The sequence below is a fragment of the Melanerpes formicivorus genome, unplaced genomic scaffold, assembly GCF_026170545.1.
Source record: "Melanerpes formicivorus ecotype bairdi unplaced genomic scaffold, bMelFor1.0.p_v2 SCAF_4, whole genome shotgun sequence".
Classification (NCBI taxonomy): Eukaryota; Metazoa; Chordata; class Aves; order Piciformes; family Picidae; genus Melanerpes; species Melanerpes formicivorus.
The window spans coordinates 425,571-451,251 of NW_027142356.1; the positions used below are offsets into that span (position 1 = coordinate 425,571).

A 25,681-nucleotide genomic window follows, 5' to 3' on the forward strand; every position below is an offset into this window, starting at 1 on the left:
CATTATGAGAGCTTGTGGTTCGATGCCTTCCCTCCTGCAGCCTTGTGATCTCATGAGCTAGTGCAACGGCTGATGAAGTGGAGTTATCCCTGGCTCAATAACAATCTAAAGTGAAATGAAAGGCACCAACCTCCTGCAGAATTTGGTATAAAATTTGGAAATCTCCATGCAGTGCCCCTCTATAAATATCTGCCTAAGACTGTACTACATGTTGTACCAAATACCAAGCAAGTATGGTGCTGAGGACAAGGCAGGAGGGTCCAACCGAGAAAGCTTTCTTACAATCCCTGCTCATCAAGGAGCTTTCAATGTGAGGCTGGCAGTTCATTTAGTCCCATACGTCCACTGTCCAGCTCCAGCCTCAGACAGGACACAGGAATCTGCTTGCTGAGTATTGAAACACTGTATTGTAGAAACCCATAAACAATCTGCCTCCTGAACTTAAAAAAAATAAATCAGATCAGGTCTGAATGCTAATGCTGAATTTTTGACTTGGGTACCTCTTGGGTACTGTTGTATTGACATTCAAGGTCTTTTATAGGTTTGTTTGTGCAATTACTAAAGATCTAAAAAACAAATGTGCTTTTTTTTTTTTCTTTTTTTTTTTGTGTGCTTGAAGAGATTTGGAGCTGATATTTTACACAAAGACCAAATCCCCTGTCCTTCTGAAAAAGCACATGGGCAGATTTACACATTCTTGCCAATGTGACCACTGAATAAGGGATGTACAGAGACGACACACTGAGGAGACTCAGAGGTTGGTGCACATTTATTTCCAATGTTTTTCCAGGTAGATTCCCCCTGCTGAAGATCAAACTAGAAGGTCTTGTGGAAGAACATCAGTAACTAGATGTTCTTAGCAGCAGATTTATGTTTGGTTTTGTTGTTTGTTGTTTTTTTTAAACTTCCCAAGCTAAAGAAGAAATGAACGTTTTCTGCTCTGTAAAGTAATTATTGGTTGATGAGTAAATAGAATGGGCAATTCAGGGGAGAACTTACATTTACAGCAGAAGTGAAAGGAGAATTTGGGGGAGGGGCTTGAAAGGTGGCATTGCTCTGCCTGGGTGAACAGTACTGAGCAAAACCACTGTCTGGAGTGCCTGTAAAAGCTGTAACAACGGACCCTTAGGGCCCTTAGTCCATCTGTGCTGGAAGTCTTTTTGTTAACTTTCAGGTGTTGCACTATACATGGTTGTAACTCACCTGTTTCCACGTATTCATCTCTACAGCTGGACATCCTCTATACAAGCTGCTGCTTACTAAAGACGAGGAAAACTTTCAGAATTCCATGCTAACGAACAACTTTTAGGTGCTATTTCCCTAAGGCAAACCTAATTAATGAGACTTAAAAGCACAATTTACTTAGCCCTCCAGGTTCAGTGGTATTGTGGAAAGCTCCTGCTGTGGTGATGCATTACAGCCACAGATATGATAAAAGGATGCATACATTATTCTTATTTTAATCCTCTATTTTCTGACAGAATACCATCTTCAGACTGTTTTCAGTGGTAATACTCAATCTGTTTCAAATAAAACACACTTTTCCCTTTCAGCAGGTTTCCTTCTTATTCCCATTTTGTACAACAGAGAAATAACAAGGCTGAAAAGAATGCCTGTCAACTTCAATTTTTCCAAACATGTAAACATTATAAAAAGAACCTTTTAAAAAATCCTCACACAAACCAAAATATTTTCACAAGTCAAGTACAGAGATTACAAAGCTGAACAGACAAATTACAAACAAATAAACCATGGTTGCCTGGAGAACTGAAAGATTTTGCCATGGAGAACCTCTAAGTGAAAGGGGTCAGAATGAAGTGTAAAACTGACTTCATGCAGATTTCTGTAGCCCACGTGAAACTACACGGAAACACGTAAGATAGCCATTGGATGCTTCTATTGAATACTGTTTGAGAAAATACAATACTCAAGTTCTTTGGAGTCCTTCATATTTATGTATCCATCCTTCAGGTGTTACAGTGGAGAATCAGGAGTTTGCTCACCTACTGCAGGATCAGACCTTCATCCAGTGTGCACAGATTTTACTGGTAAAATGCCCCTCTGAGTTAGGAATGTGGGGTTTTTTAATCACCCCAAGAGTTTTGCCAGTGAAACATTGAAATACATTTATGGTTACACAAAACTGCATTGTCCAGCTATGAGGTATGTCTGTGGAACTGTAAACAAACTATACTGTCAAGCTAATTTATACAAATATCAGAACTGATCAAGTTTTTGCCATTTTGATTATACTGCTAACAGTAATGCATAAAGTTTGCATTATTAAGGTGCTTAAAATTGAACTGGCTAAAAAACACATATCCATAAAGCTGGCTTGTGAAAGAGAAATCTTTTTGCAGCCCTTCTGCAGCAGTTACACATTCACTGACATCAGAGTTTCCTGAAATGAAAATGACACTACCTGTGTTCACTGTTTGAAAAGAAACAGCAAAGCCAAAGTACATGAATTAAGCTGTTTTAACAGACACATCCAGGGGAAAAGCAAGGGTATGAGGATTGACCACTTTTTAATGCCAAACTGGAGAATTTTCATCAAAGGTAAATTCATGGCAGTCTCACTATGCAGGCAGTCAAATTAGTTTATTAAATTGAACAAAAAAAAAAAAGTTGAGAATGTAAGGAGCATTGATCTTGCTGGATGAATAGAAGTTCTGTATTTCTGTTGGCATTTGTCCTCTCTGGCCTCAGTAGTGACGGTGATTATATTCCTAAAACATGGTGTCATTTGTGCCATTGATGCTGAGGGAGCCCAGTGACAGAGAGCATAAATCAATTTACAGCCTGTTTAAATGCAGGGAACAAAAGCCACAAACATCAATTTTAAAACTGTTTCAGATTACTGTTCTTTTATATTTAACTAAAGTGGACTTCAACCTCCTTTGAGATTTCAGTGTCAGCATGATAAAATTCATCATTTTCCACAAACAGATCAGTCTGGGTGCCTATTTATTCAGTACAGTGCATACACATGGCACTATACAGCAACTGGAAGGTCACTTGATTAATCCTTGCTCCACAAGCATAAGTGGATATGATTGTACGCAATACAAAACCAATAGTTATTGATTACAGTGACAATGCGCAACTGAAGAGGTGCCTCCACTCTTAGGAAACAAGTACAGGAGGACACCTTTGGCCTCTCTTGTGGTGGTAAGGTAGACCGGGATCTGGCCATGGCTGCTGTGGTGTAGCAGCACCCCAATGCCAACCTGTCCCAATTAATACTGTTAGAGAAAAACCTTTAGTGAAGTCCATACAGTCATGCATCCCCTGGACCTCTGAGGGTGCTCCAGGATAGCCCAGTGCTATCCAGACAATGGCTGTGAGTCACTGCTTGACATAATTAGCTGCCTTCTGAGAAGGGGTTCCTCTGAGGGTCATAAAACGCTCCTACAAAACAGGTAAATCTGTTTTACCTGATGTGGACTGTCTGTAGTGGTGGCGAGCTCCCAATTCCATGCATGTGCTTGGGCAGGTCCAGGGTATGGTGGCGACAAGTGTTCCTCTTTCCATAGCTCCCATAGTGATCGATTAGGTTCTCAATTAGCAAACCTATTTCAAAACAGCTACTCCTTGATGCTTAAGCTTACTATAATGTTTGGGGCTTCCCCCCCACCCAGTTCACTAGAATGCAATTCAATGTGGGAACAGCTGCCATTATTTTGTACAACCTCTAGCTGCTTGTGTCACTGGGCTGATCAAAGCCTCCTCAGCATCACTTGTGTGTCTGGAAGCACCGCTTAATCATAGGGACTCACCGTTCAGGGCAATGGCAGGCAGGAGAGCTTACAGAGGTGGCCCAGAGAGTCAGAGATAAACATTAGAAGGCTCTGGGAATCTTCTGCTGAATACAAGGAAGAAAGAGGAAGTGAGACAAGACTTTGGCAATCACATAAAGGTCTTAGGAGTACCCTGATTCAGCAAAGCTGATTGCCTCTAACTTCCAGGCTGTCTCAGCTTAATAAAGTGGCTAAACAGGGGTGTAATTTTGTTTACAATGAACACCCTAGTCTTCACTGAGGCAACTCATGCCTGTGGAGAGGAGGTGCACACACTTAAATGCTTTGCTGAGCTGTGAGCTAGCACTCAGCGAAATGATCTTGTCACTATATACTAGCTTGAATTGTCAAGCTCTGAAGGTAGGTACTTACAATGACAAATATCTACTCTTGAAGCAGCCTCACATGAGATTTGTTTTCTTTTTAAATGTGGATGCCAGGTTACTAAAAATCTATTTCTTTTCACGTAGCATTGATGTGGTTCTACTGTGTGCTGTGTACCCCAAAACTTCCACTGTGACCATAGAACATTTATCTGGTTTAGGTTTATTACCTGTCCCAAGAAGAAACAGTAACAGCTATAGGTCTGGATATTACATTTCATAGAACAGTCTTGTGACCATGTTGAACAGATTGATAGGAGATATATTTTGTTTGAAAGTTTAGCTTTTTGTAAAGATTGAGTTTCCTGAGACTTTCATGCCAAATGTGACACAGACACAACTGCTTCCGTGCTGCCACACAGTTCTTATTTAGAATTTAAGCAGAACCTTGTTGCTATTATGTTGCAGCTGTATTTTGTGGAAATGTGTTTTGCTCAAAATTCTCCACAACTCTGATTGACTCTGTTCTGATCTGCATTTTTCTGTATAAGTCTAGTAGTTAACATTTCTTTAGATTGCTCCATTTCAGGATGAGCAACAACGTTACAGAATGAAGAGCGTACTTTGTTCTTGTGGAGATTTAAGTTTGCAAAGTCCATGTGTTTCCCAGGGAGGTGGTTGAGTCACCATCCCTGGATGTGTTTAAAAGCCATCTAGATCTGGTGCCTGGGGACATGGTGTAGTGACAGACTTGAAGTGGGCAAAATGGCTGGACTGGATGATCGTGGAGGTCCTCGCTGGCATGGGTGCTTCTGTGATTCTTCAGTTCATTGAATTGCACATTATTTTTTGTAATATGGGATGACAGGGTGCACCTGCAGTCTGTCACTCATGAACTGTCACTCCTTTTACTTGAATGATGTCCCTCCTAAGGCTCAGGTTGGTACATGATGCAGGAAGGATCGTCTACAAATTGGCAAGAAAAACAGGATGAAAACTCAATCATATTCCTTAATATTAGTTGCAGAGAACATGGTTACTCTTCTGATTTACCTTTTCTTTCTGAATTATGGAACTTAATTCATACGTTTAAATGCCAGACAACTGAATGCCCTCGGCATGGAGACAGCTTCTTAAACACCGTTTCCTTGTTCCTTCCCTAGGATCGGCGATGCCCCGGGATGGCAATAACGCATCTGGAAAATTATAAAACAAGTAACAGAAAAGAGGATCAGGAAGTGAAATCAGACGGCTCCACCGCCTTACGGGAAAGGGGGAAAAAAATAAATCCAAATGCTTGAGCAGATGGTGAGTGTGAACACACCGCAGCGGCGCCGAACTCCGGTCGCGGAGACTCCGACCTTCCCCCCTCCCCCCTCCCGTTCGCCTCCCGCCTGTGGAGGCCGGGGAAGCTCCTCCGCTTGGCCCGGGCTGCCCCCGCGCTGACGCTGAGCCCGGTGGGGGGCTGCGCCTCACCGGTCCCGCAGCGGCAGCGGGCAGCGCCGGCAGGTGGCAACGCAGCGGTGGAGGACACGCGCGGCCAGGAATGGACACGAGGGCACCCGGCACCCCCCGAGACACGCGTGCTTACGCGCACGACATCCCCTCACGACACGCCACACGTACGGACTCGCTCCACACGGACGGACGGACGGACGGACGGACGGACGGACGGGCGGGCGGACGCGCAGGGGCCGTCCCGCAGCACTCCCCGCATCGGCTCCGTGCGGAAGCGCCGCCCCGGCCCGCCCTCGCCCGCCGCCAATCCGCCCGCTGCGCGCACACACACACACACACACGCGCCCGGCCGCAGCGTGAGGGACTGACTGACGCGGGCTGCCGGACAGACTGGGGTGCCACCGCCGCCCCGCACGGATTATTCCCCCTACGCCGGGGCGACGCAGGGAGCTACTCGGCGCAGCAGCAGGGCGGTGGCGGCGCCGCAGGGGGCCAGGAGGGTCCCCAGCCCCCGCCGGCGGACGGAGAGCGCCCCGGGCGCTGGCGGAGCCCGGCCAGGTAACGCGTCGTCACCCACTGGGCGGTACCACTGGGCTCGGCTTGCCGGTGCGGCGTGAGAGAGAGCCGGCGCAGGCCGCGGGTCGCCGCCGGGTTCCCGGCGTGCGGGTACCCCGTGGTGGTGGTTGGCGGGCGAGGGTGCGGGTGCGCTGCGGGGAGGGCCGCCTCGCTTCCCGAGAGCAGAGGTGATGCGAGAGGGTGCTGCCCCGGGGCGCGGGCGGTCCCCCTCCATTCGCCTGGCCTCGCCTTCCCTGCCGGCGGGGCGGCGGCTCTCGGCCGCCCTGCGCCGACCCGCGGCGCGGCTGCAGTGGTGGTGGTGGAGGAGGATCGGGGCTGCCGGTGCCGCAGCTCTGCGCTGATCCCCGGGAGCTGCGCTTCAGTAGCTGCGGGGATTAGCGAGGACGGCCGGGTGACGGGGGGAACACCGACACTAGCGTCTTTGTGGTGGGGCGGACAGGGGCTCGATGCCCGCAGGTGTCACACAGGGGTCGGCCCCGGCCCGGGGCAGAGGCAGCACCGGCGGGGCCGCGGGGGGAAGCCCGGGGGCGTTGCGGGGCCCGGCCTGCGGTGGGGCATACCGGGAGAAGCCGATGCCGCGGTAGCTGCGGCACTCCGGGATTCAGTTCTGGCCTCGCTGCTGCAAGAGAAGGAGAAGGATCGGATCCTTTATTTGTTCGTTTTTGGCGTTTCTTCTTTCTACCCTCCCCCACTCTCCCTCTGTGCTTATTAAGCAGTCTTCAGCTAACCTGTGCAGATGACAGGGAGCAGTGGTTTCAAAACGTGAATGGATATGTCCGGGGCACCGGCAGTCTCTGCTGTGGGGCTGGATTTCGAGGCAGGAGCTGGAGGATGTGTTTTCCACAGTGTTTTCCAAAATCACATGGCACGCTTGAAAAGTGGAGCAGATGGTAGTGCCTACTATGGAAGGGGTTCGTGAAAATTCCACATTTCTGCTAGATAGTTTTTGTTTTGCTTCTCTCAGCTGAAAGAGGTTATCTTCCACTCCTGGCAAGGAAAAGAACCTTGCTGTGAGTTGCCTTGCAAAAGAACAGAGTGGTTCTGGTTTTCCACAGAGAAGAGACCCCCCCCCTCCACACACATACACACACACACACAGAGTTTATGTTTCTGTCTTGCCTTTGAGCTTGACAGCAGTGTCTTGACAGAGAAACTGTGGATGCTTTATTTTCTTATTGCACACCTTTTATAGTTGAATGTAACTAGAAGGGGGAGGTGGAATCTCCTCTTATCCTTTTCTATGCCAGATGTGTATTTCTATCTAGTATGTATTGCACTTGAAGTATCAAATTCTCAGGGGCCATGGAGGTGGGGATGTGAGGCAAGGTCTACTAGTTAACTTCAAACAATTCTCTTTGCTCATACTTAAGAAGGAGAGAAAGAAACATGTTGTAAAAGCAGCTGAGGAATATATAAAAGTGAAATATTAATGAACTGGAAAAGCTTAGATAGCAAAGACATTGCACCTAATCATCCAGGAGAGTTCTTGTCCCCTCCAGAGCTCCTCATTGTATGTGTCTCTATGGTACAAATGTGACTGATAGAAAGAGCAGCAGTATTTATCTGCCTAGAGGTAATAATAGTACATAGTTTTTAAAAAAATACCTTTTTTGAGTTAGTGCCTGTCTTTGCAGTGGCTTGCTTTGGCTCTGAGGTTTGAGTAAGACTGAGAATTACTGCAGAAACAGTAACAAATGTCAAGAATGTTTTCTTAGAAATGGAAATAAGAAGGGCTGACTTCAACCTGGAATAACCCAGAGGAAAAACTGGCCTTACAAAGTCCTCCTAGAGATACAATGATGATTCTTTCCACCCTGAAGATGTTACTCATCCCTACCATCCCAAATGGAGAGCAACCTCCTCTGAGTAGGCAGCTCTGTCTCAGGAGAAGGTAGCACATGGCTGTCCAGGATCTTTTGAAAGCATGTAATACAAATGGGATATTTTTTGTAAACTCCTTTGCCCCTTGGAGTCCACGGTGCAGTGGTCCCTGTAATTTGAAAACTTTCCCAGTTTGGCTCACAGAGATTCTAAGTGCAGCTTCTGCAGGAGATTGGTGAGGGAATTTAGTTCAGTGGGAAAGTTATCTGTCAGCTCACAAGGTGAGGAGCTGTAGTCTTTCTGGAATACTTTGCTTGAGCAGTGCTGGCCTTTTGGAGAATCACAGTATCACTGAGGTTGGAAGAGACTTCAAAGATCATCAAGTCCAACCTGGCACCACAGACCCCATGACTAGACCATGGCACCAAGTGCCACGTTCAATCCCCTCTTGAACACCTCCATGGATGGTGACTCCACCACCTCCCTGGGCAGCACATTCCAATGGTGAACGACTCTGACAGTGAAGAACTTTCTCCTCATCTCGAGCCTAAACTTCCCCTGGCGCAGCTTGAGACTGTGTCCTCTTGTTCTGGTGCTGGTTGCTTGAGAGAAGAGACCAACTCCCTCCTGGCTACAACCACCCTTCAGGTAGAGCTTGGTGCAGGCCAGGTTAGAGGGGACAGGCATGGAAAGCTGTACTAGGAGAGCCCTGAAGCAGTACTTTAGGTATGTACCACGTTGGGGTTGCAGGATACTAGCACTTGGTGTTTAAGTCCGTTAGTTACAGAAGATGCTGAAAAGGCATCTCGTATCCTCAGGTCTAAGCATGTGGTTGTGTGTGAAAGCACCACATCTCATGCTGCATAAGCTGTGTGTGGTTGAATTTCGCCTTGTTTCAAACCTAATGCCTCACAGAAGCCTTTGTAATTAATAGCTGGATGTTGAAAAACTTAAAATCAATTTGGCAATGTTTTTGTTTGGAAGTGTTTCATAAATTGAAAGAGAGGTGTAGAGGTGTTGCTCCTTCTGGACAAATTCCACCTCTGTCAAGGTCTGCAGAAGAAACTGGCTTTGCTGATTAGCCTATCTGAAGTATTTGTAAGATCAGAATTGCTTAAGGTCAATGTATGGTTTATAGGGGTCAGAGTGGCTGGAGAGTAGCCAGAAAGAGAGGGATCTGGGGGTACTGGTCGATGGTAGACTGAACGTGAGCCTGCAGTGTGCCCGGGCAGCCAAGAGGGCCAATGGCATCCTGGCCTGCATCAGGAACAGTGTGGCCAGCAGGAGCAGGGAGGTCATTCTGCCCCTGTACTCAGCACTGGTTAGGCCACACCTGTGTTCAGTTCTGGGCCCCTCAGTTTAGGAAGGAGGTTGACTTGCTGGAAGGTGTCCAGAGAAGGGCAACGAAGTTGGTGAGGGGTTTGGAACACAGCCCTGTGAGGAGAGCCTGAGGGAGTTGGGGTTGCTTAGCCTGGAGAAGAGGAGGCTCAGGGGTGACCTTCTTGCTCTCTACAATTACCTGAAGGGAGGCTGTAGACAGGCAGAGGTTGGTCTCTTCTCCCAGGCAGCCAGCACCAGAACAAGAGGACACAGTCTCAGGCTGCACCAGGGGATGTTTAGGCTGGATGTTAGGAAGAAGTTCTATACAGGGAGAGTGATTGCCCATTGGAATGGGCTGCCTGGGGAGGTGGTGGAGTCCCCATCATTGGAGATGTTCAGGAGGAGGCTTGACAGGGTGCTTGGTGCCATGGGTTAGCTGTTTGGGTGGGTTGGATTGGCTGATGGGTTGGATGCGATGATTTTGAAGGTCTCTTCCAACCTGGTTTATTCTATGTATATGTATTCTATTCTATATGTGGTGGTGTGAATTATACAGAGAAAAGTCACCAAGAAAAGTATTTTATCAAAGTAAACTTAATGGTAGGTTTTGGAAACCATACAAAACTGCACATTCTGGGAGTATAAATTCCTGGATTGTTTTCGCTGTACTTCTGGAGATGTCCTAATGCCAGGAGACTGTGTATTCACCAGGTGTTTCACACACCTTTGAGGTAAGGTAAGTAGTGAAAGCTGCTTGGCTGTTCTGAGGTTGGTTAATACAAGAACAGCATTTGTGTCAGCAAAAGTATGAATCGAAAAGAAACGTGACAGACACTTTGAGTCAAATTAATAAGCAGTGCATACTTTATGTTTGGAATAACTACCAGCTTGTTAGGGGGAAGAACTGAATTGTATTCTCTCTTGCTGCAGTTTCTGCTTATTATAAGATTCAGTGCCTCAGGTCTTCCCCTTGTGAGTAGTTTCTGCTGCAATTGTGTAGGGTCTTATCACAGGGAGGGAAGCAAAGGGAACTGTATAAATAATAATGGCAAGTAGGGTTTGTTTCCTGAGAAAGTAATGTGCAGCTTCATCAGATTTTTTGCTAATTATTTCCTTTATTTGGCAATTTTCTGCAATGATAGTAAACTGGTTTAGGCTGATAAATAGGCTTTGGTATTAGTCTTTAGTTGTTGAGTTTACTGGTTGCATGAGATAGCCTATGAAATACACAACCTGTAAGCACTTGGACTTGTAACATGTCATGTGTATTCCTGGGCTTCAGCAGGGCCGGTGACTTTGGTGCCATGGAAAATGGATCCATAGATTTTACATGCTCTGTCTTCAGCCTATCTGTAGCTGCTCACTAGTTGAACATGTGGTTACTTGTACTTCACTGCTCTCTGATTTATTGTCTCTGCGCTGCATGGTGCAGTGTATTGCTGAGATAATATAAACTTTCATCCTCAGTGGCTGAAGATGGTAGTCTTATTTCTCCATTGTATGGCAACAAAATGTTTCCTACAGAGGCTACTGCTTTTACTTGAACTGTGATCTGTCCTGCACAGGATAGTTACTTTATAGTAAAATATGCTGATAGTGTAAGGGAAAAGAAACTGCAGGTAAGCAAAATGCAACCCCAACGTCCTGGATGTGGAAAAACCCAAGAATTTATGTGGCTTTTTTGTTTGTTTTTCCCTGTTGCACACCTTGTGTAAATCTGCACAAACCCTGAAAACACTGTTGAGGTGTGTTACAAGAGTTGATGAGGATGTTCTTGTAGGTAAATATTCGAAGTTGACTGTAGATGGTACTATTTTTTCCCCCTACTGCTATGAAAGTTCCTGTGAGCACTGAGTATGAATGTACAGTAATTTTCTACATAGATGCAAAACTGAAGCAGAGACTTTATCCCAAGTCCCATAGTCTTATCATATGACTTAACTTTTAATATAGCTTTTTGGATATCTTGGCATAGATCTGGAAACTTCCTACAAATCCAGTTGCAGGATGTGGGTATAAAGTCATGCAGCATTTCCTTTGTGACGACTAATTACTAGAAGTTTTGTTCTTTTTTTTCTTTTCTTCAGTCTAGAGAAGCAGCTTTCCCTGGGTTTTATTTTGTTGTTAAGTTTGAGAGAAAGCAGTTCAGCACTCCTAGAATGTAATGACACTGATACATTATTTAAGGAATCACCACTTTAATTTTTTATAATGCTCTGGCATATCAGGAATTTGAGATCCAGCTCAGTCAGTGGTGCTGCTAAGGGTCACATCTGTCTTCCAGTGTGAAGCACCAATTGTGATAGACTGGTGGGAAGTTAAAAGGAATACTTGCTGCCTACACATTTTGATAGTGCAAATCATTGCTTCTGAAAATACAGTGGTTCTAGTGCATTGGTTTAGTCACAAGGTCTGTGGTGAGAGGTTGGACTTGATGATCTTTGAGGTCTTTCCCAACCTTGGTGATTCTGTGATTTCCACCTCTGTCTTTCTTCTTCTCTGCTTTTGCTTCTTTTACTCTTGTTTTTGGGCATCTTTCCTCCCACTAGTGTCTGGTTTGGGGCTCCCTGGTTCAAGAGAGACAGGGATCTATTGGAGAGAGCCCAGCGGAAAGCTGCAAATGTGAGTGGGGAACTGGAACATCTCTCGTAACCAGAAGAGGCTGAGAGACCTGGGGCTGTTTAGCCTGGAGAAGAGGAGAGGGGATCTTGTCAATACTTCTAAACATCCAAAGGCAGGCGTCAAGAGGATGGGGCCAGGCACTTTTCTGTGGTGCCCAGTGACAGGATAAGGGGCAAAGGGGGCAATGTGGGACACGGGAAGTTTCATGTAAACACAAGGAAAAACTTCTTTGCTGTGAAGGTGTTGGAGCCCTGAACAGACTGCCCAGAGATGTTGTGGAGTCTGCCTCTCTGGAGACTTTCAAAACCTGCCTGGTCATGTTCCTGTGCAACCTGCTCAAAGTGAACCTGCTTGGGCAGGGGAGCTGGGCGGGATGATCCCCAGGAGTCCCTTTTAACCTCTAGTCTTTTGTGACTCTATGGGGTTTGTTTTTTTTTTTTTAATGGTGGTTTTTTTTTTAATTGTATGACTGGTGAGGAGTGAGCAGAAAGAAATGTTGCTGTCCATTCTTGGAGAAGTTTTGGCAGTTTTATCCAGCTACTGATTTCCAATAGGAGCCTTGGTGACTACTTTAACAGGGTTTATAATTTGAAAATATGTGGGCTGGATTCTTGGTGACCAGCTGAATATACAATGGAAACTCTTAATCATCACCATACTTGCTGCTTTAGTCTGTGCAAGAATAATGTTTATTCTGCTGTTAACACAGGAGCTTTAAATAAGAACTTAATGTATATGCTGAAAGGATGAAAGTGCTAACAAGCTAATTTAATTTGCCACATTCAGAAATATTAATAAACTGCCTTACTAAGTAGAGTCATCCAATTTTATATTAGTGTTTTTTTCTCTTGATGTTGCTGAAGGGAGGTGACTGGCAGAAAATGTCTGTAGGGAAAATGATGTAGGTTTCTCCATAGTCATCTAAAGTCAAGCGATGCTGCAAGGTGATGAATATTCTTTCAGATTCATAGATCTCTCAAATATGGTGACAGCAGATTGTGCCTTCAGCTGTGAGTGCACGGTATCAGTTGTACTTAAAATTACAAAGTATCTATAGATAATACCAATACGTATTCAATGTTTAACATTTCTTAAACCACATATTAGTATTGTCTATATCCTCAGTTCACAAATTGGTATCTTGTAGGACAAATGTTAGTTTCCATATGGATATACAAGTGCAAACGTTGTGGTATAATCTCTTGAGGCATGACTGCTTGGCTACTCGTAGTATGTGGAGGCACACCTGTGAGACTTCCAGAGGCTGTCTATGAGTGCGTTATAATTGCTCCACCTACAATCCTTCTGCTAGAGGTTAATGAACTAAGGATGCTGGGTGGGGAGAGCCAATGTAGGTATCTGCTGTTCTCGTTTGGTTTTGCTGTTTCCCAGCATAAAAGGAGTGTGATGTGCAAAGCTGATGGTGGATTCTGCCCTCACTTTCAGTACCTGAATAATGTGGTTTTATTTTGTGTGAATTCTTGAGTGTTTCGTAGCTATAGGTGGTGCAGTGATGTGGGTGGAAGACTCAAACATCTTGTTAGTGTTTTGAAGCCTTTTTTTTTTTCTTTTTTTAATGTGGCAGATATAAGCTCTGTGAGAAATGTTGTCCCTGTAAGCCTGTGGCAAAACTTCAGTGACTTGAATGAGGCCTGGATTATACCCTTAAATAATGTGGCTGTTAGATTGCTTTGTATAGCATTTGTTTGTTTGTTACATTGTTAAATTCTTAGTGCATCTAAACATTTTAGTGCATCTAAACATTAGGTTATCAGAATTCTTCTTGCTGAGAGTCCAGAAGAATGGGCATAGGAATTTTAGAATAGTCAAGGTGCTGCAAATACAAATGGCATGAACAAGATCAGTGTGCCTGAAAATAAATTGGTCTGTACCATTAGACACTAATGGTCATTAAACAAGGGCACCGTATCAGGTCCAAAACATTTAGAGTTTTTGTGAAGTCCAGCTGGAGCAGAGGTTAAAAAGCCCAGGGACATTAAAATGTTTGCCTGGGGTTTAGGCTTTCAGCAGTGTATAAATAGTAGGAAAGTAGAAGGGAGAACGTGAAATTTGGGAAAACTGTGTTTGACAGTAAAGACAGCCGCAGAAAAGATGCGTGTGGAGTAGGTGAGGGGGAAGTAAAAGGAATATAGAGAAATAAGTTAGCTGTTAAGAGCTGCCACCACATGGCTTCTTTTGATCTGCTAATCTTTATTTTATCACTACCAAACTCTGGGGCATCTGCTGGGATGGGGAAGAAAAAGAATAGGTGGTGGGGAGTGAAAGAAAAGTCAGCTGCTATGCTCTCAGTGCCTTTGTTCTACTCTACTACAAAAAAGCTGTTAGAAGAAATTCAGAGATTAGGCACATTATCCACAAGGTAATCTCTGTCCTCTCTTAAGCCCTCATTTTTAGCATCCTGATCATGGTCAAATACGGTTTTGGTGGCTGACTTGCTGTGGCAGGGTCTCAGCAAATTTCACACCACTCTTTAGTAATTGCTCCTGGTCCTTAGTAGGGGAGTAATACACAATTGTCTGTTGACGGTATGCTTTGTTGCAGATTAAACTCTAGATGGGCAGAAAGCAGAGCCAGAAGCTACAGGGCTGTTTAGGCTGTCAGATCTGCATCTGTGCTGCACAGGTGTGTATTTTTAATGGACAGAAAAGTTAGTTTGGACTTAATCATTTAGTGTTTGATGTGAGCTAAGAGATTACAAACAGCCACCTTATGTAGCATAGCTGTAGGCCTAATAACTTGATTATGCATCTGAGTCTTCTTTGTCAATAGATGCACAGCATTTATACCTGTAAGAGTTTCAGATTAAGAGATTATGGCATTAATAAGACTTGAATGACATTTTTAGCTAACTCATCCAGGGATCCAGAATATTCCCTCGGGATCGTAGGGATCCATTTGCGGGGGTGAATACCTGCCTGCATGCACATATACGTGTATGTCTTTTTTGTGAAAGTCAGAAGGGAAGCTGTGGTGCTTTCAGAAGATTTTCAGATGTTTCTTAAAGTTGCGTGTTGGCAATGTTATTTTTAGTCTTATTTTAAGAGGGCCTTAGGATGACACTGTTAATTGAAGAAGGAGTGCATGAAGTTACAACTGGAAAAGGGTGAGAGAATCACAGTTTGTCTGTTTCCCCATGCCTTCATTTGATTGTGTAGCTATTTTATTGTGATTTTATATGCTTTGAAAATAATTAAGGGAATAAAAAGTAGGTGTAAAGGAGCTAATTCTCTACTTATATAAGTGATTCTTTTTAACTTGCAGTTTGCAGTTGCTCAGGACAATGCCTGTGACTTCCAAAATGCTGAAGCTGAACACCAGAGGAGTTGTGAAATACTTGCATAGCACTGTACCTTTATGCAGCATTTTCTAAATACAGACTGAGTCCTTAACAGAAAGAATTTGTATAGTTAAAACAAGACATGACGTGACACAGAGCAGCTTGAGAGAGGCATGAGAGCTGTGGGTGAGGAACTGTGGGAAACCAAACAACTGTTTCAAGTCAAGGATTTGAGGAAGGTTTGAAAGGATGGTGCAGATGTCCCACTCTCTCAGGTGAGTGAAAGCCAAGCCATGACCCACCAAACAAAAAGTCCCAGGAGTTTGAACTCTGTTTCTTACCCATTTTTTTAACTGGTTTTCAGAAACTAACAATTCCCTCTAGTTTAGATAGTGAAAACAGAAATTACACAAAGTCTGGGGAGATTTTCTTAATACTAAATACTGAAGGAATGAAAAGCTGTTTACAAAGGTATGCTTATGGGTCTAGATCTTCAGCCACTTTTATGCTACTGCTTCACTCAGTGGAGACAAACGTACCTATTGCAGCCACTGTTTGGCCTTGTATTTGTGATGCTGAGCAGTGACTGCCTAACAAATTCCGGGCCGAGTGAAAGAAGGGTGGAGAAGGCAGGCAAGGTAATATCTTCTGAACTGTGGTGCCTTTAGCACCTGTCCCTTGCTATATTGTTGGTTCTCCTTTGTTCCACTTGAAGCTGGTTTTCTGTCCTCGAAGTTCAAAATTAAGCTTGCAAGCCTTTGGCACAAATTGTGGTGCTCCGAGGGCGGATGAAAAGGCAATACTATGCAAGTAGTTTATCCTGATTTCCTATGGAAACGATCCTTGATACCCTGCAGTCCTGGTGCATTGCTTGTATTTTAATCTGCACCAGATAGTTTTGAACTCATTGCTTGCTTTTGGCAATATTTGAGTAAAGAATGGAAGTCTTGAAACATGATTAAAGTTTGAATAAGTTTTGAGACTTTGGGGAAGAGAGTCATGTAAATTCTCTGGCTGAGAGAAAAGCTGCCTGGTGAAGTCATTCTGTGATGAGTATCAAAGACTTAACCCAGGAGAGGAGTCTTGTATGTGTCCTGGCTTCTGGGAACTTCTTAGACATTAAAATGAACTAACCACAACATGCAAATCTGTATGTAACTAGACCTTGCTGGTTCTGGCACTCATAATGGTATGTGAAGAAAAAAGCCTGAGTGGTTTTCTGAAGTTGTGGAGGGACTTGTTAGGTTATGGTTTGGTGTGTGTGTTGTGTTTTTCTCTGTTTTCCTTTTCTTTTTTAATAAGGGTCATCCTTTCTCCCCTGGATTAATTTTATATCACCTTTTCCAAAATCCCAGGGTGGAGCATGCATTTAGGACGTTGGACTGACGCCTGCCTGATGAAAATTGATTTGTTTAAGCCTGTGTGCTGTATCTGTTAACACCACTTGAGGATTTGGTGGTGTTTTTGTTTTGGACACTTAACCTACCTGAAGTTCTGAAGGAAGCACGTTGCAGGTTTGGAGCTTTTGTTAAACTCAATGTTTGACTGAGACGGTGACAGGTATTGTGTTTTTAAGGTAGTCTGTTTTCACTGACATGCAGCAAACCTATTGGCACAAGCAAAGGTGGTCAGACCACTTCTTTTTGTGGTGTGTTGTCAGAAAAGGATGGGGGAAACCCATTTGAACCCTAATGTTGAGAAGTTGCAGGTCAGTTGGTTTTGCTCTGTGGTATGCACCTAAGTGCTTGGAAGGACAGAAGCTCTGCTGAAGTAATGAACTGTGTATTGGGCTGGTCATAATGTAAGTAACTGAAGGAAAGATCCTAGTTGTGGATACCCAGCTGAAGATGAGAGACTAGGAAGCTATGCTCTGCTGCCATTCAACATCTTTCTGGTACCTCTGGTTTAAGAAGGTACATTAGAGGTGGAGAAGTAGGAGAAAAGTTCAGATAGAAGCATCTGTTTTTCTGTGCAATAGCAAAACACCCATCAGTAGTGACTACAAAATCCAAATTGTATTCAAATAGTATGCAATCCTACCGGTGTTTTCAGTGTTGGTTACTCAAGTAGAAAACGAGCTTAGGAGTAAAGCAAGGGAATCTTTGTGTCAAGAGAAGCTTTACAGTTGTATGGGACAATAAGTTGCAGTACTTGAGTCTCTGTGCTAGGGTTTAGAAAACACACTGTGTTTTTGAACTGCAGCCGATCACAGTTTGTGGTGGAGAACACACAGAATAAATGCTGAAGAATAGCTATGAAAAATAATGATACGGTGTGAGTGTTTGGCACAGTAACAACAGCAAGAACCTCCTCGTGTGGTTATTTATTTTGGAAAGCAGTTTGGGCAGGGCGCGGCAGTGATTATTCAAGAGCTATTTATGCATGAAGTGAGCTTGGCTTGCTCTGTTGGACAGGTGTGCACTGCTGTGCTCCGTCAAAGTGATTTGATGAGTTTGTTTACAGAAATGCACCTGTTAACGCTGAGGTAAACTGGTTTGTAGGGTGCAACAAAGTGATTCAAGGGTGAAGCATCTTTTCTTAGGCTGCGATTCTTGCTTTTGGCACTGTGAGACTTCTGCCTTTGCTGACGTTAGTTACGCTTCAGTCAGCGGCGGCTGCAGTTCAGCTGTGCTCTGGATTCTGTATTTGTGTGTTACAAATACCTTTTGTAATGTATCAGTCATGAATGATTATTATTTGGGAAAGTTGTCATATGGGCTACTTTATTATCTCAAATGTCACAGACCTATAATACTTAAGGGTTTACCAGAGGAATTTAATGAATTTGTGACAATAGAAACAATTACAGGCGTGGTGGGAAAAAATCCTTGAATGTATTATTTTTATTTCCCTGGAGTTAATCTTCACACATCAAAGTAAATTAACCAGTATGTGCTGCTTAGATGTCTTCTGAATTCCCAAGTCAAAAGCTATTATGAACAAGAATGTGATTCTCTTTATTCCCTGTCCTCCAATCCTTACTCAAAGTAAAGTGAGGTCAATATTGCTGAAAAAGTGATATTCTACATGCATTGATGGTGTTAAGGGAACTCTGATATGTATAGGGGAAATTATTTCAGGAGATCCTTGCCATCAGTGTTCTGTTGTGTGTTTTTCTTTTGTGTGTGTGGTGTTTGGTTGTTTTTGGCATTATTGATGCATGATAAATGGACAAGTGCTTTTCCTGCAGTAAATGCTAAGTCACAGCCTGTCACATCATCCTGGGAAGGTTTGTACAGAGTCCAATGTTATCTTCATATTATTAGATTCATGAGAAATGCTGTGCTAGAAAGGAGTGTTTGTATGCCTCGTGTTGTCCATTTAACGCCCTGAGGGTTTTCCTACCGAGTGGCATTTACTGGAGAGGTCAGATTTGATGGAAATTGAAATCATATCCTGGCTGGAGGTGAAGTGATGTATTTTGTATTTGTTTGTTGGTCTAGGAGGAGATGGATACAGAAATGAATTTCAGAGTAATCCTCACAGTGTTTACTATATTGTGCTAATCTCTGCAGCTACATCTAATTACAAAAGAAAATAAAGCCACCGGTAGGCTTTAAAAGTTTCTGCCATCTGTCCTGGTGCTTACCCTTCGTTCACTGTAAGGATGTGTTTGAGCAGCTTGGCAGGCTCCCTGTGTATTGTGCTCTTTTACTCTGGTTTTACCTTCTGTCTCTCTTTTGGGCTATGTCTGTTCAAGTGGAGCAGCATTTGGGTCTTCTGTTTTGCCAGAACAATGCTGCTCCTCAGATCCTTTGCTTTGATTACTCAGCCTAGCAGCTTTGGACTGGGGACCTTCCTTTTATACTGTACCTGAAACAACATCTTGCACTGACAGTTTTTATCAAGGAACAGGTCTCCTAGGTCTATTCTAGCAGGAGGAACTGTGTGCTTTCCAGCTTGTTCATCCTTGGGAGCTTGGTGCTCACAGGCTGGTTTGACACTGCGTGCCTCGTTAGCTGACTCATTAGCAAGTCCTACCCTGTAAACTTTGGTACCCTCTAGCTGGCTTTCTGGACTGTGCTCATCCATTATCCTCATCTGACACTTCGCTGTTTCTCTCTGTTAGGGAAATCTTGCTGGATTTGAAACCACAGGAGGAGGGGGGTGGTGTGTCCTTCTAGCAAGACAATAGCTTTCCAGCAGCTCCTGGCCTACTTTGTGATATGTATGAGTTAGTGTAGTTGAAAGGAATATGATTACTTGTGATTGCTGTGGAGGAACAGGCTGTGGGCTTTTGAAGAGCTGAGTAAGGCACGCAGTTCACAACACCACTTTCTGTGGTGAACTGCCTCGTTCATCTAAATTACTTTTGTCAATGTCCTGAATGTAATAAACAATATATCATTAAAGCTAGCCATGACCTCCGTGGGCTTTTGAGAAAATGCTATCATTACTGAAAAGCTGGGTTAATCTCTCTCTAAATCCGTAAGTAATTCAGGCTGTTACTGTGGTTTCAGCACTCTTCCCTAGAAAGCACAGACCAGGCAAGTGATGGAGCTCAAGAACAGACTCTACAGATACAAAACCTGAGAACTAGCTGCTGTATTTTAAAATAGTAAATGAATAATTTATTAATGCTTTACTTATTTTAAATACTTAACCTGTATTTCAAACACCGCTTCAGCAACTCTCACTTCTTTGTCTTTTTTTCCCTTTTTCTCTTCTAGTTTCAGCTCTGCTGTTATTTCCCACCCCCTCTCCCCACCTCAGACATGAAATTGATGATGTCACTGCTTTGGGTGAAGCAAGGCATAGATACCTAAAAGGATTTTGAATTTCATGGTGGAAATCTTTTAGAATAAATCTGTGGATTTAAGAGAGAAGGCTATATTTGGTTTGAATTAGTTGTACAACTTGAAGGAAGGAATGAGTGCCTTCAGAAAACGTAATTGTCACAGAATTGTCAGGGCTGGAAGGGACCTCAAGGATCAGCCAGTTCCAACCCCCCTGCCATGGGCAGGGACACCTCACACTACAGCAGGTTGCTCACAGCCACATCCAGCCTGGCTGCAAAAACCTCCAGGGATGAGGCTGCCACCACCTCCCTGGGCAACCTGTGCCAGTCTCTCACCACCCTCATGGGGAACAACTTCTTCCTCACATCCAATCTGAATCTACCCATTTCTAGTTTTGCTCCATTCCCCCCAGTCCTATCACTCCCTGACACCCTAAAAAGTCCCTCTCCAACTTTCTTCTAGCCCCCTTCAGATACTGGGAAGCTATTAAAAGGTCTCCTTGGAGCCTTCTTTTCTCCAGACTGAACAACCCCAACTCTCTCAGTCTGTCCTTATAGGAGAGGAGCTCCAGCCCTCTACTCATCCTCATGGACTTTCTCTGGACATCTTCCAGCACCTCCAGATCCTTCTTGTAGTAGAGGCTCCAGAACGGGACACAGTGCTCCAGGTGTGGTCTCACCAGGGTAGAGCAGAGGGGGAGAATCACCTCCCTGGCCCTGCTGGCCACACTTCTCTTGCTGTAGCCCAGGCTCTGCTTGGCTTTCCGGGCTCCAAGTGCTCACTGCTGGCTCCTGTTGAGCTTCTCCTCCCCCAGCACCCCCAAGGCCTTTTCTTCAGGGCTGCTCTCAAGCCAATCCCTGCCCAGCCTATATCAGTGCCTGGGATTGCCCCAGCCCAGCTGCAGGACCTTGCCTGTGGTCTTGTTGAACCTCATGGGGATCCCTTCCCTCCAGCTGTCAGCTGCGCCTCACAGCTTGGTGTCAGTGAACTTGCTGAGGGTGCACTCAATGCCACTGTCCATGTCACCAGCAAAGATGTTAAACAAGCCTGGTGCCAGTACTGATCCCTGAGGGGCTCCACTTGTCACTGGCCTCCACTTGGTTGTGGACCCATTGACAGCCACTCTCTGGGGACAGCTGTCTGAAGAGTGGCAATTGAGTTTGAAAGATTTTTGATTGAAAGGATTTTTGTCTCCTCAATGGATACATTTTCTAGATGAGTTGAGATGTGGAAAATACAGCCAAAATTAATACAGATAATTTGATTTTTAGGCTTACAGTCTATTGCCTGTGTTCATTGATTATCATTGGCTGTGACAAATAATAGTAAGTGTAGCCAGTATTTTAAAAGAATATTATGCTCTTCATGCCATAGATACAGAAATGTAAAACTAAATACCAGAGCATGTCATGAAAGCTGTAGGTTTCCAAGGGGATGTAGGACAAGTTTATGGAAGTGGAATCCAGTGAGTGTTACCAAACATTCAGAAATTCTGATGTGAAAGTAGTAGAACAGGGGAAGAATATTTTGTGGGGGACTGTATCTCAAGTTCTTCCTGGACATAAGATGTAGCCAATGCCTGAGGCAGTTTTGCCAGCCGGCTGCGTCTTGGGCACGGCTGCACCAGATCAAAGCTGTGTGTTCAGAAGCAGCCTCAAATTAAAAGTGTTTACAGTTGTTGAAATGAAGACCTGAAAGTCTTTGCGAGAGCCAGTTAGGTCCTCAGTGCCCAAGGTAATGTAAATTGCATGAACTGACAATCTTGCTCTGTGAGCTGAGGGGGTGCTGCTGATCTGCTGTTGTTTGAACTTTGATAGTCTGCAGTCCTGTGTGGCCTGCTGAGGCAGATCTTGTTTTCTGCATCTCAAATGATGGCAAAAATTTCTTGGCAGCAGAATTAATTTCTGATTCTGTAACATGACTTCAGATTAACATTAGATTTCTCATATCTAATGGTATTTTAGCCTCTCAACTCTATTTATAGGAAGAAGGAATCTGAGGCATTTGTATTTTATTTGTTCTTTTCTACTTTCTTACGTGCCATGTGCGTGTCACTGTTTGAGCCTTTAATGAAGAATGGTGTGAAGAGCACCATGGCCAGGCCTAGCATCACTTCTTTTAAGCAATCGGTTCTTAAACTTTCAGATTATACATGAACAAAAAGGTTGTTGGTGTATACATAATAAGAGGAATTCAATTTCAAAGAGTGGTATGTGCTGCATAATAAGATGAAGTCACTTGTACAGGGCTATTTTAATAAGCTAAATGAAACATTGCATGAATAAGAAGCAAAGATTTAGGTCACCCTTCAACTACATTAGCAAACAGTGACTTACTGAAATAGTGGGTAGCCAAAACCCATTTCTGCGGGGCAGAAGGCTACAATACGTCTCTGCCCTGGGGAGCACTCAGCAGAAATATGGAGGTGTTTTCCCTGCTGTATGTTTTGTTAGGGAGGCTGCTTGCTGGAATGAGTCAGTTTGGTGTCAATATGATGGCAGCTTGTAGAGGGTCTATAGAAAATGAGGGAAGCTTAGTGAAAAATCAGAAGATATTTTGGTTTGAGGAGTTGATGTCTGCTTCCCTGAGTTAACAAGAAAAAGAAAAGAGGAACTTGTTAAATAGAAATATAGAAGTGGAAGTGCAGGTAAGAGGAAACTTCATCTAAAGTGATGCTCATGTTAGTAACTCTCTCCCTAAAACCTGAGAGTAGTAGAATTATTCCTGGGATGCACAATATCACCTGGTAGATTTTACTTAAAGACTCTGGATGGAGGAATGGCAAAAGTGATTATTTTCAAAGTTTCAGCAGTTCAGGCATCTTTTATTTAACACTGAAGTATTTTTAATATGGAAGTATTTTTTCACTGCCTATACTAATCACTCTGTCCATTTATTTATATTACAATTTTAACTAGGAAAATCATCTAGCCTCTTCCATCCTCATGTCTCTGCACATTGGGACAGACTGAAGAAAGTTGTTGGAAAGAGATTAATTAATGTAATTGGTTTCCATGGGACTTAAAAAATAAATATGGATACAGTTCATGTTCTCATAGAAGATTGTTTTCTGTAAGCCTATATATTGAATTAAATTTGGCTTAACATTTCTGTTCCATTTCTTTGGAACTCATCTTGATATGACCTAGTGGATAGGGTGGCTCAAATTTTTAGGGCACAAAGAAGGATCCAGGACTTGAAAAGTGCTTCCCTGCATCCTTGGCAGCAAATGCCATCCCCCAGGCAACTGCAGAAGAGGCAGCTATGTTGTATGCCAGACTGTGTTCAAGGGGAAGCACTCAGCTAGTGGGTCTGAGATCATTGCTTGAGCAGCTGTTGTGCATATCTTCTAGATGATGGGCCAGATGGAAGTGTCTCCTGTGCCTGGTCTGGCCCACAGGCTGTCCTCTGGATGGTCCACATGTCTAGCCAGTGTTCATGGCTCTCATGGTAGGCTGTTCCTAGAAGCTTGCAGCTCTATTGTGTAAGAGTACGCTTAAGTCTTGCTTTCTTGAGAATACTGAAGGAAAAAGAAACAGGCATTTTCCTAACTGAACAATTAAGTGATTACAGATTTTGCTAACCAGAAACTTAGGTTTCTGCTCTCCTACCCCCAGCTACAACTTCAGCTGCTTTCCTTTTTATCTGCCGGCCTTTTGTCTTCTACATCTGTGAACGCGTGCAGCTGCAGTCACTCCCTATCCTCCATGAGCAGCCTGCCAGGAGGAGCCCTCAGAGACCACAGCTTAACTCTGCTTAGGCTCTGCTGTACAAGCCTGTTGTTAGACAAAGCTTCACGTTGAATTCACATGTTCATTACGAAAACGTGCGTCTAATTGGTTCTTTCAGCTCACTGAAATGAAAGATGGGTGGCATCTGCTTAATAAAGTCCATCATCCCCTGGAGATTAAAGGGGGAAATATTTACACTTTCCTGTATCTGTGTCTTGGCTCAGTGTTTCTATAGGGGTTTGATGCTGACCTGGAATTTTATGAGGCACTCTATGTAGCCAGTGCATAGATTGAAGCTGTTATGAATGTGTTTCCATATTGACATGTTCTTGACTCTAGTGGATACCTAAACACTTCAGCTGTGAATCTGAACCCCCAGCAAGTGCAGTGAGCTATACTGATCTTTTATCTGAACTCTCAGTACAAAGACTGTCATTTAACCAGCCTTCTCTAATTTATTTCCACCGTGATTGTCTGGAGTTTTGGGACTTCAGTCGTGATATTCTTCCTTCCCTTCTCGGAAAGAGTACCTCTTCAAAGAAAAGTTTATGCTGAGAGTTATATTCAAATTCATCAGTGTTCCAAGGGGAAAACAAAGCCCAAAAGTCTGTGGGTAGTTGAGGATTAGTGTATGGTATCCACTGCACTGCTGCAGCTGGGTGCTGCAGAAGATTGCTGTGGTAGCATGTCGTGGGGTGCAGTGTATGGTTGGCATATAGCACGTTTCTGGGCTGGCTTCAAACTTTGGACTTTGTTTTGTGTAGCACAGGTTGTTTTTAGTATAGACTTGAATGTGTGTATGTAAGAGTTTGGTTTGTGCTGCAGTGTCATAGAGCAGTGTCATAAGGTATAATTAAGCAAATGACGATGGAACTGCTACTGAGTTCTGGAGGATGCTACATTATTTCCTTTTGGTCTGGGGCCAATTAATTCATGTGGTTTGCTATCTGTGAGTTCTTTCTTCAAAACTGATAGTAGTGTCAGCAGACATACACAGCTAATGATGTGGTTGGAAGTCCAAGATTTTAATGACTCGGAGGCCTAAAGCTGCCCCATATCCCTTATTTATTTGTTTAAAATACTATTTAATACTTAAGCTATGCTAATGAAATACAACAAAATGTAAACTACAAACCAAAGCATTTGCAGCAAGGCTGAACCTTACCTATTCAGGATATTGCAAGTAGAGGGCATTTTCAAAGGCTCTCCTATGTGCATCAGCCAAACCCACTCGGGTGCCGTGACACTGTGACAGACTGTAGTGGGAGCACTGTTTGCTGACTGAGAGGCTGGTTGTAAGCATTTTTGTGACTTTAGGATTTGATGGGGGTGTCCTGTTCTAAGATCTGTCCTTATTTTTGCCTAGTGAGCTGTGGTAGACAAATTCCTGGATTGGTTTCAATCAGCTACTTCAATACCATGCTCTGGTTTTGGTCGTAGCAAAAGATGCCAGGGATCATCAGGACCTTGGTGGTGGGAAAATGTAGAAAATTACTTACATAGGTAGAGAGGGACAGCAGTAAGGGCCTGTGAGGAAGGAGGGGAGAAATCTAGAATCAAGGACAGAGTGATGTTTTGTGCATATGTGTGCAGGTTGTGTGCTAGGAACTTGGCAGTGTATTAGAGAATGGCAGTGGGACTGCTGTCCTTAAATGATGCTCATTTTGCTATATGACAGCTGGACAGCTGTAGCTCTTTGAAATGAACCTGTTTGGGGACCAGTAGAGGCTTTCAGAGCAAAGGCAACAGCACCAGTGAGAGATGGACAGTGTGACAATGACTGTGGCCTTGCTTTCCACTCCCCCAGGGAAATTTCTGAGCAGGCATAACGAAGGCTGTGCATCAGTGTGGGGTAAAACCTACATATTTACATCAGCTTCCTTCCTTTTGCATACATGACTTCTGTGATACAGGTGTTTTCTACTGCCCAGTGAAAACTGCTGGGTGATCCTTTCGACTACGTTGCTTTTGACAGATTTCTACAGCAGTAATA

General features: G+C 43.9%; 1 protein-coding gene and 1 long non-coding RNA gene across 5 annotated transcripts in view; one reads left to right on the plus strand and one right to left on the minus strand.

Annotated features, from left to right (window-relative positions):
• Positions 1 to 754: 754 nt before the first annotated feature.
• On the minus strand, positions 755 to 5,894 carry LOC137440548 (uncharacterized). Its single transcript, XR_010987174.1, has 4 exons — positions 5,750 to 5,894; positions 5,177 to 5,319; positions 4,354 to 5,089; positions 755 to 3,862 (listed from the first exon to the last, which is right to left on the minus strand). It is a non-coding gene; the product is annotated as an uncharacterized lncRNA (long non-coding RNA).
• The window catches only part of CCSER1 (coiled-coil serine rich protein 1), a 556,842-nt gene continuing 536,965 nt past the window's right edge, over positions 5,805 to 25,681 (plus strand). For 3 of the 4 annotated variants that reach the window (XM_068136762.1, XM_068136763.1, XM_068136764.1), the window contains exon 1: positions 5,806 to 6,139. The gene's annotated coding sequence lies outside the window, so the exon portion shown is untranslated. Of the gene's footprint in view, positions 6,140 to 25,681 lie in introns of all 4 variants that reach the window. The other variant, XM_068136765.1, reaches the window with a different exon arrangement.